The sequence below is a fragment of the Helianthus annuus genome, chromosome 7, assembly GCF_002127325.2.
Source record: "Helianthus annuus cultivar XRQ/B chromosome 7, HanXRQr2.0-SUNRISE, whole genome shotgun sequence".
Classification (NCBI taxonomy): Eukaryota; Viridiplantae; Streptophyta; class Magnoliopsida; order Asterales; family Asteraceae; genus Helianthus; species Helianthus annuus.
The window spans coordinates 146,759,554-146,767,529 of NC_035439.2; positions in this window are offsets into that span (position 1 = coordinate 146,759,554).

Here is a 7,976-nt window from a genome sequence, read left to right on the forward strand (position 1 = left end):
TATCTCCCCAATGTGACTTCACACTGGTTCACCAAAAACCCCGGAAACACAAACACAGATTTTAAAACTCAGACAAACCTTTTTGGATCAAAACCCAAGATCTGCAACAAGAAAAACCATCAGTTCTCTCCAACACAGCTCGAATATCTTCATATCTGGACCAAAATCTTCACATCTTCAAGATGTTTGGCGGAAACAAACATCAAATCAAGAGCAATGGTGATTCAGAAGGCGGTTAGACCATTCTGAATCGGTAACCATGCTCTGATACCACTGTGAAAGCACCGGATCGATGACGAACATCAAACATTGCACTTGATTCAAGACATGAAGAACAAAATATGAAGAACAAGATAGAAATATGTAGAAGATGAATCTCTTTATTGATGAATCAGTCGTCACAGATTACACAAACCAAAGGAGTATACATCATCTACAAGCTGGTTTAGATCACAAAGATCTAAACCCTAGCTTTCTCTCACTAACACATAGTCTCCCTCTCTCTAGAATTCACACCAGGAGGATGAACGAGTGGGAGAGGTGCACAAAACTTCAGGAGTTCCCTAATCTACACAATACACACATATATATAGGCTAGGGACTAAACCTCGGACAAACCAATTCTACACCAAAAACTCTGACTTTTGCCCTAAACATAAAACTCAGACAAAAGTTCTCCTAAAACTTGGACAAGTTGTCCAAGGATAAACCTTGGACTAACTTTCAAGACATGTACAATAAAGACCCTAACAATTGGAAGGCATGCACTTTTCACCCAAAGTGCATTAACAACTCCCCCTTGATCAATGCATGGTCTTCATGTGGTCTTGAATTCTTCGTTATGGTTGACTTTAACTTGGACTTCTGCTTTGGTTGACAGTTACCCGGCAGGAACTGCACTTACAGTCTCCCCCTTAACAGTTGCATCAGTTCTGTGTGGCATCGATAATCTTCAATAACCGGATACTGCACTTACAAGTTCCGTATGAACCAAACTCCATATCAATATTAGTTTCAAAGATTTCTAGGTTTGACGTCCAAAGTCAAAATTGAAATTTGTTTTGATAATTTGATGGTGCTATTGTTATGTATGACAGAGTGGACAGAGCAAGGCTCTGCTACTTCTTTGCAGGATAATAGTATTAACTTTGAGCTGGAGAAACTGAGAGTTAAACGCAGGCACATTCGCGGGGTGATGCAATTGCATAAAGCAAGACACTTGATGCATCTAGAAAGGTAACTACAATTTTCTTTTTTCCTCTTGACTTTTGAAGTCAAACTATATACTGTATAAGTGGTTATCTGCGAAATCATCACAAATTCAAGTCTTTTTATATTTCTTAGTTTTTGAATGTTCATTTGGTTATCACAAGATTTTTAGTTTTTGAAAATGAAATCTAGCCCATTTGACTAACAGAGTAACAGTCAAGTCAATCTTGAACTAAAGCATACTGCTTTTGTGTCAGCTGACTTAAAAGATTAAAACATAAAAGTTGGAACCAGATGGAATGGAACCGTATATAAATCGAGCTTTCATCAAACGGTTGCTGTTGATATATTCAAAATGATTAAACATGCACATTGCGGCCCTTTTAGGGGAGGAGGGGTGGTCACTAGTGATAGAATTCTATCACTCCCAATATCCAATCAACTCATGCCATGTCATCGCCCATTATTCTATCACTAGTGATAGAAATGTAGTGGGGGTGGTCACTAGTGATAGAATTCCATCACTCACAATTTTTTTAATTTTTATTTTAAATTAGAAATTAACAATAAAACATTAAAATTATAAATTTCATTAAAATTAAAACAGAAATATTTTATGCTACAATTTAAAAAAAAAAATACTAAAAAACCCTGCAAAACATTTAAAGCCCAGCCCAGTTGATCAACCCAACACACACGAAACCCTAACCTATCAAAACCTCATCTTTCTTTATTATAAACAGAAAAAACTCTTTTCACCACCGCCGTCTGCACACCTTCTTCAATCTCATGCTTACAACAATGGTGATAGTAAATTATTTTAGTCATGGGTCAATCCAACCAGCCACAATGGCAGTGTGGCCAAGCCCAAACATACCAATAACCTCAACTCTAAACGGGCTTCAGGGCTCAAAAACCCTGCAAAACATGGCAACATTCGATTTTCAAAACAATTCAACGCGTGATGCTTTCAACGCGTTTCAAATTTAACGCGTTATTTTTTATGGTGGCGGCGGTGTTCGTTTTGTTTTCACGCGTGATGGGGTGGCCATCACGGGCCACCCCGCCTCCCCTTATAGGGAAATGCATTGTTAAAATTTGGAAATTACAAGTCATCAAAAAAATACGGAAGTTAAAGACATAAATAGATGCGCAAATCAAGTCAAAGACATAAATATACGCATAAGTCGAGTCAATTAGTGATTTACAAGTTCCACCAAAAATTATAGAATTCAAAAGGCTTAAAGATAGGGAAAGTCTTTAGCGACAAAATCAGAATCCTAATCTATGGAATTCGGGTACGAGAGTCTTCTAGATTTTCTAACAGCTCCTTATCATTTCCTAATAATAAAATTTGATTTTGCAGCTTCAAGTATTGAGCCGAATCCGGCATCCTCATCTGCTGATTCTAATCGGTGTGTGCGTATCGATCATGGTTATTTGGTTTACAAGTAGATGGAAAACGGGAGTTCGGACAAGAGAGTATTTTGCAAAAATGACACACCTTTGATCCTGTCACACCCCGAATTTCCACGTGTCACCGGTGGGCCCGGTGGGGGATTAACATGACGTAGTTGATATCATCATAGTCAAACAACACAAATTATAATGCACAGCGGAAGCAAAAGAAATAGATTTATTTCAACCATCGAATGTAATATTTAAGTATCACAAGTAGTCGAAATAGATCCACAGGCGGATTGGAATAAAAGGAGAAAATTGTTCAACAGATAAATGCATCCCAAAGCTTGCGAGACTCTATGATGCTAAGGAGAGACCAGCCTATTACGTATAGCACCTGCACTTAATCTTTTTGGGGAAAATACGTCAGTTTACACTGGTAAGTACAATTTAACTGACTCATTTTGAAAAGGTTTTAAAAATTGATTTAAATGCTCAAGGCACAAAACATTTTATAACTTGGGAATAATTAATCAAAGTTAAACTTGTAAAAGATTTACATGTTTGTTGTGCGTTCAGTCGCCCGAGTCGTGTCGGGTTTAAGGTTAATTGACACACCACTTAGTATAAGTTCGCGGCGGGAAGCCAACGTTTATACCTTAATAATGGACATAATACCGGGTGTACGCCTACACCCGGGTGTCAAGGTCGTGCCAAAAATGATGCCAAGGATATCCGGGACATGGTCAATAAGCTCCCAAAGGCGTAAAAACAAACAAAACCAAGTTTTCAAACGGGTCACATTGATAATACCCAACTACTAATGAGTTGGGGTCAATTGCCCGACCAAGCGGTATTTTATATACCGTACCCCCAAGCCCGTATAGGGAAAATAAGTTAAAAGTATTTACCTGAGCAAGTATAAACCACAAAAGCAAAAATGCAAGTGTCTTTTACTGGGCTCCTATTCTGGAACGAAGGTTTAATATAACCTATTAGAATCCTAACGGGTCTTTTAACATAGCCTAAGCTTAGACCGGTTAGTTTCGAAGAATAAATATGGTTTAATCGCGAGGAAGGCGAAAAACCGAAAAGGAATGTGACTTGGACCCTACAAGCTTGGATACTTGTATTACATGGGTAAACTAAACACATTCTGGATTTAGAGACTAAGATGTTACGGTTTGACCCGTTTCGGCTAACGTGCGTAGACTAGTCACATAAGCCGATCCGAACGCGAAAGTGCGTAACGGGTAACCATATAAATCATATACATGTTTCCTGAGATTATATGCACCAAAAATGTTGTAATATCAGTATGGTATGTCCCATTATGCCCCGAGTGATTTTAAACTCCAATTACGCCTCATAAGGGTATTTTGGTAATTTTACATAGGCTTAAAAGGTCAAAACGGGAAACCTGAGTCCTCAACCTTAGTTTACTGTTATAACATGAAATTTTACTAAATATATCAGTAGGTATTAGACCTTTAGTATAAAAACTAGTTTTGACATATACTATGTCGTAAAAATGCCAAAAAGGCGATTTGGAGCCATTTCCGGGTTTTAAAGGAAAAGCTGATATTTCTATAATTCCAGAAGGCTCAAAATATTATATTTAACATAATAAATCAGTAGGAAAAGGTTTGGGGTCAAAAGGTTTTGTAAAACTCATTTTATGGCCGAAAAGGGCAAAACCGTCATAAGCCGATTTAAGCTTAAAACCTCTAGTTATGCTCATTCTCAAAATAAATAAAAATCTTTAAAATTCCCAAAATATTATTATATAACAGTGGGTATAAAGTTTTTGTATAAAATCTAAGTTTAAATAGGCTATGCGTTAATTACGCTAATTATTCACTAAGAAGGTTTCTAATTACGCTAATGAGCATAACTCTTAATCTAGACCTCAAACTGATGTCAAATTTTGGGAACAAGTTTATATTTCAGTAACTAACATGTCTACCCTTTTATTTTTCAAAAATCATGATTTTTAGACCTTTGGGCATAATGGTCAACATATGTGTATTTAACGGAATCATGCATATGAACAAGATATCTAATGAACCGAGTTGTATAATCACTGGAGGATATACAAACATGTTATTAGGTTCAAAAGAAGCTCTAAGGCAATCTTAATCTTGACTAAAACGGGCCAGAACTGAAAGTCAAAGCGAAAGTCAAACTATGCGACTTTCGGTTCCGAACCGGGTCTAAATAGAAAATTGTCGAGTTGAACATGTTGGAACATGTTCTTATACTTATTACCAAGTTATATTAATGTTCAAACAGGTTACATGCAACCTACATTGCTAATTATGTATTAATTTGAAATTAAGCATCCTGTTGACTTTTTATAGTTAGCTTTGACTCGACAATTGACATGCTTAGAGTGGGAATCTGGAAGTACCCTTTTAAGGATTTGTTACCCACTTAATTACCTACTTAGAGGTATCTTTAATTCGTGATTTGACAGAGCACATTATGATTAATCACGAAGTCAAACCTTAATTACGACGGTTTGACTTTTGCTTAATTAACTAAGCTAGAATGGATTAAGGGAGGTTAAGGACACTTACAAGAGTCCTAAGAAGGATTATGGAGCCTAAGAAAACTTGGTGATATCTAGAGAAGCTCCAAGAGTGCCCTTGAGTGAAGTGTGAATGAGCAAGTCCTAAATGGTCACCACTCAAGTCCCTTTTATAGTGAACTAAGAGGCTTTAGATCATGCCAAGATAGTCTAGGATAGTTAGGAGATGATCCCAGGTGTCCCTAGAGAGCTATTTACTGCCTAGCAAGCCCATGGTTTCAAAATTTTACGTTTTAAGTCGGTTAACAGGCTGAACAGGCAGCTGTCCATTTTCTGCTGCCAGCGACCTCCTTACGGACCGTAAGCACAAGGTCTTGCGGTCCGTATGCTCCTCTTACGGACCGTAAGCTTAAGCCTTTACGGTTCGTAACCGACCCTTGCGGAACATGCCCAGGTACCCTGCTTACGGACCGTAAGCCAAAGGCCTTGCGGTCCGTATCCGATGACCAGAGACAAAAGTTTGAAAACTTTTAAGTCTTGACCATGCAACCAATAATATCCGAAACATGCTATCTCTGTTCAGTTTGTGGGACCTCTTGCACAGCCATTGCATGGAAGAAGGGCTCTTACATGTCCCCTTTCTCATAGTGGATTCTTGTGGGAGTAATTTGACGGAAAAACCAAGGAAGTTTGAATTGAACAAGATTAATCAATATCTCCCAAATAGATTAGGATTACAATTAGATTTTCTTGTAGTAACATTATCAATAGTCCATTTTCCATATAAAGATGGAAATTTTATTTATTCGGAAATCAACCGGTTAGAACATAAGATGTTTATCAAATGATTTATGGATCTTGGGATTTATAATTCGGGTCGCTCAGAGGTGCTTTAATAACATGTCACCCTTGGGTCATTCAGAGGTATTTTAATAACATGACGCCCTCTTTAAAATCCTACCATACATCTTTTTATTTGATCCGGGTTCCTGACAGTGTCCTCCATGACACGTGTCTTTATTCTATTGGACAGGAATTTTCGAGGTGTTACAGATCCTGTGGTTCAACCGGATACGTGGGAAGTAGCATAAGCTCTAAACTTCGTTCTTAACGCGAAACCGAGATCAATCGTTCATCGTGACCAAAAACAAGCAAATATACTGCTTGATAAAAATCATGTGAGCAAAATCGGGGATGTTGGTCTCTCAACAATGCTGCAATCGGACTTCTCCTCCACATCCACCATTTACAAATACACAAGTCCAGTGAGTATCAACAAACAGGATTAGTACTCCAAAATCCTGAGTATTTCCCAAGCTTCATGTGAGAATTTTTGGATAGGATTGTTTTATGTACATTTGTTTGATTAATGTATATGTTATTTGGACCTGTCATTGTAACACCACGTACAAACGTGTCCAATTATGCATAGACACGTGTCCTAAACTCTGATTATGCGAAAGATTGAGTTTAAGGGACAAAAGTTGACAACGAGTGAAAATATGCAAACGAAAGGACTAAAAGTGTCAACATGCCAAACTCGAGCCTCTGAATGACCACATGTGAGAATTTCTCTTTCATCGTGGATTCTAATTCCCACGTATAATCAGGACCTCTGCGGCCCTCCCATTTGACCTTGACAATGGGTACATACTTCCTTCGAAGCTTCTTTACCTGTCGGTCCTCAATCGACATAGGTTTTTCTATAAACTTTAAGCTTTCGTCTATATGCACATCCGTATGCGGTATGACTAGCGATTCATCAGCTAGACATTTCTTCAGATTGCAGATGTGGAACACGTTATGAATACCACTAAGCTCCTCTGGTAAGTTCAACTTGTAAGCCACCGATCCTACACATTCGATGATCTCGAATGGTCCGATATACCTCGGGCTTAACTTACCTTTCTTGCCAAATCTCATTACCCCTTTCCATGGTGATACCTTGAGCAAAACTTTATCGCCAACCTCGAACTTGAGGGATTTTCGCTTACCATCAGCATAGCTCTTTTGCCTATCACGGGCAACTTTTAGGTGCTCACTAATCTGGGTAATCTTGTCCGTTGTCTCCAGGACTAATTCTGGTCCTGATAACTGAACGTCTCCTACCTCTGCCCAACAAATGGGTGTTCTGGACTTTCTACCATATAATGCCTCAAAAGGCGCAGCCTTAATGCTGGTGTGGTAGCTATTATTGTAGGAAAATTCGATCAGAGGTAAGTGTCTATCCCAACTTCCTCCTAGGTCAATCACGCATGCACGAAGCATGTCCTCCAAGGTTTGATTAGTACGCTCACTTTGCCCATCCGTCTGGGGATGATAAGCTGTACTAAAATTCAATTGCGTACCCAGGGACTTTTGGAAACTCTTCCAGAAATGAGATGTGTATCTGGTATCCCTATCGGAGATGATAGATACTGGTACGCCATGCAGGGATACAATCTTATCCACGTACAGTTGGGCTAGCATGTCGGAACTGAAAGTTTCTCTAATGGGTAGGAAATGTGCTGACTTGGTCAGTCGATCAACTATCACCCAAATAGTGTCATTTCCTTTCTGCGTCTTAGGCAACTTGGTGATGAAATCCATTGTTACCATTTCCCATTTCCAAGTGGGAATTTCAGGCTGTTGTAGCAAACCTAACGGTTTCTGATGCTCGGCCTTAACTTGAGCGCACGTCAGACATTTAGCCACATGGGTGGCTATAGACTTTTTCAAGCCTATCCACCAATAATTTGCCTTTACATCCTGGTACATCTTATCCGCTCCAGGATGGACGGAATATCTGGAACTATGGGCTTCCTTAAGGATGACGTCTCGAAGTCCTCCATAAATA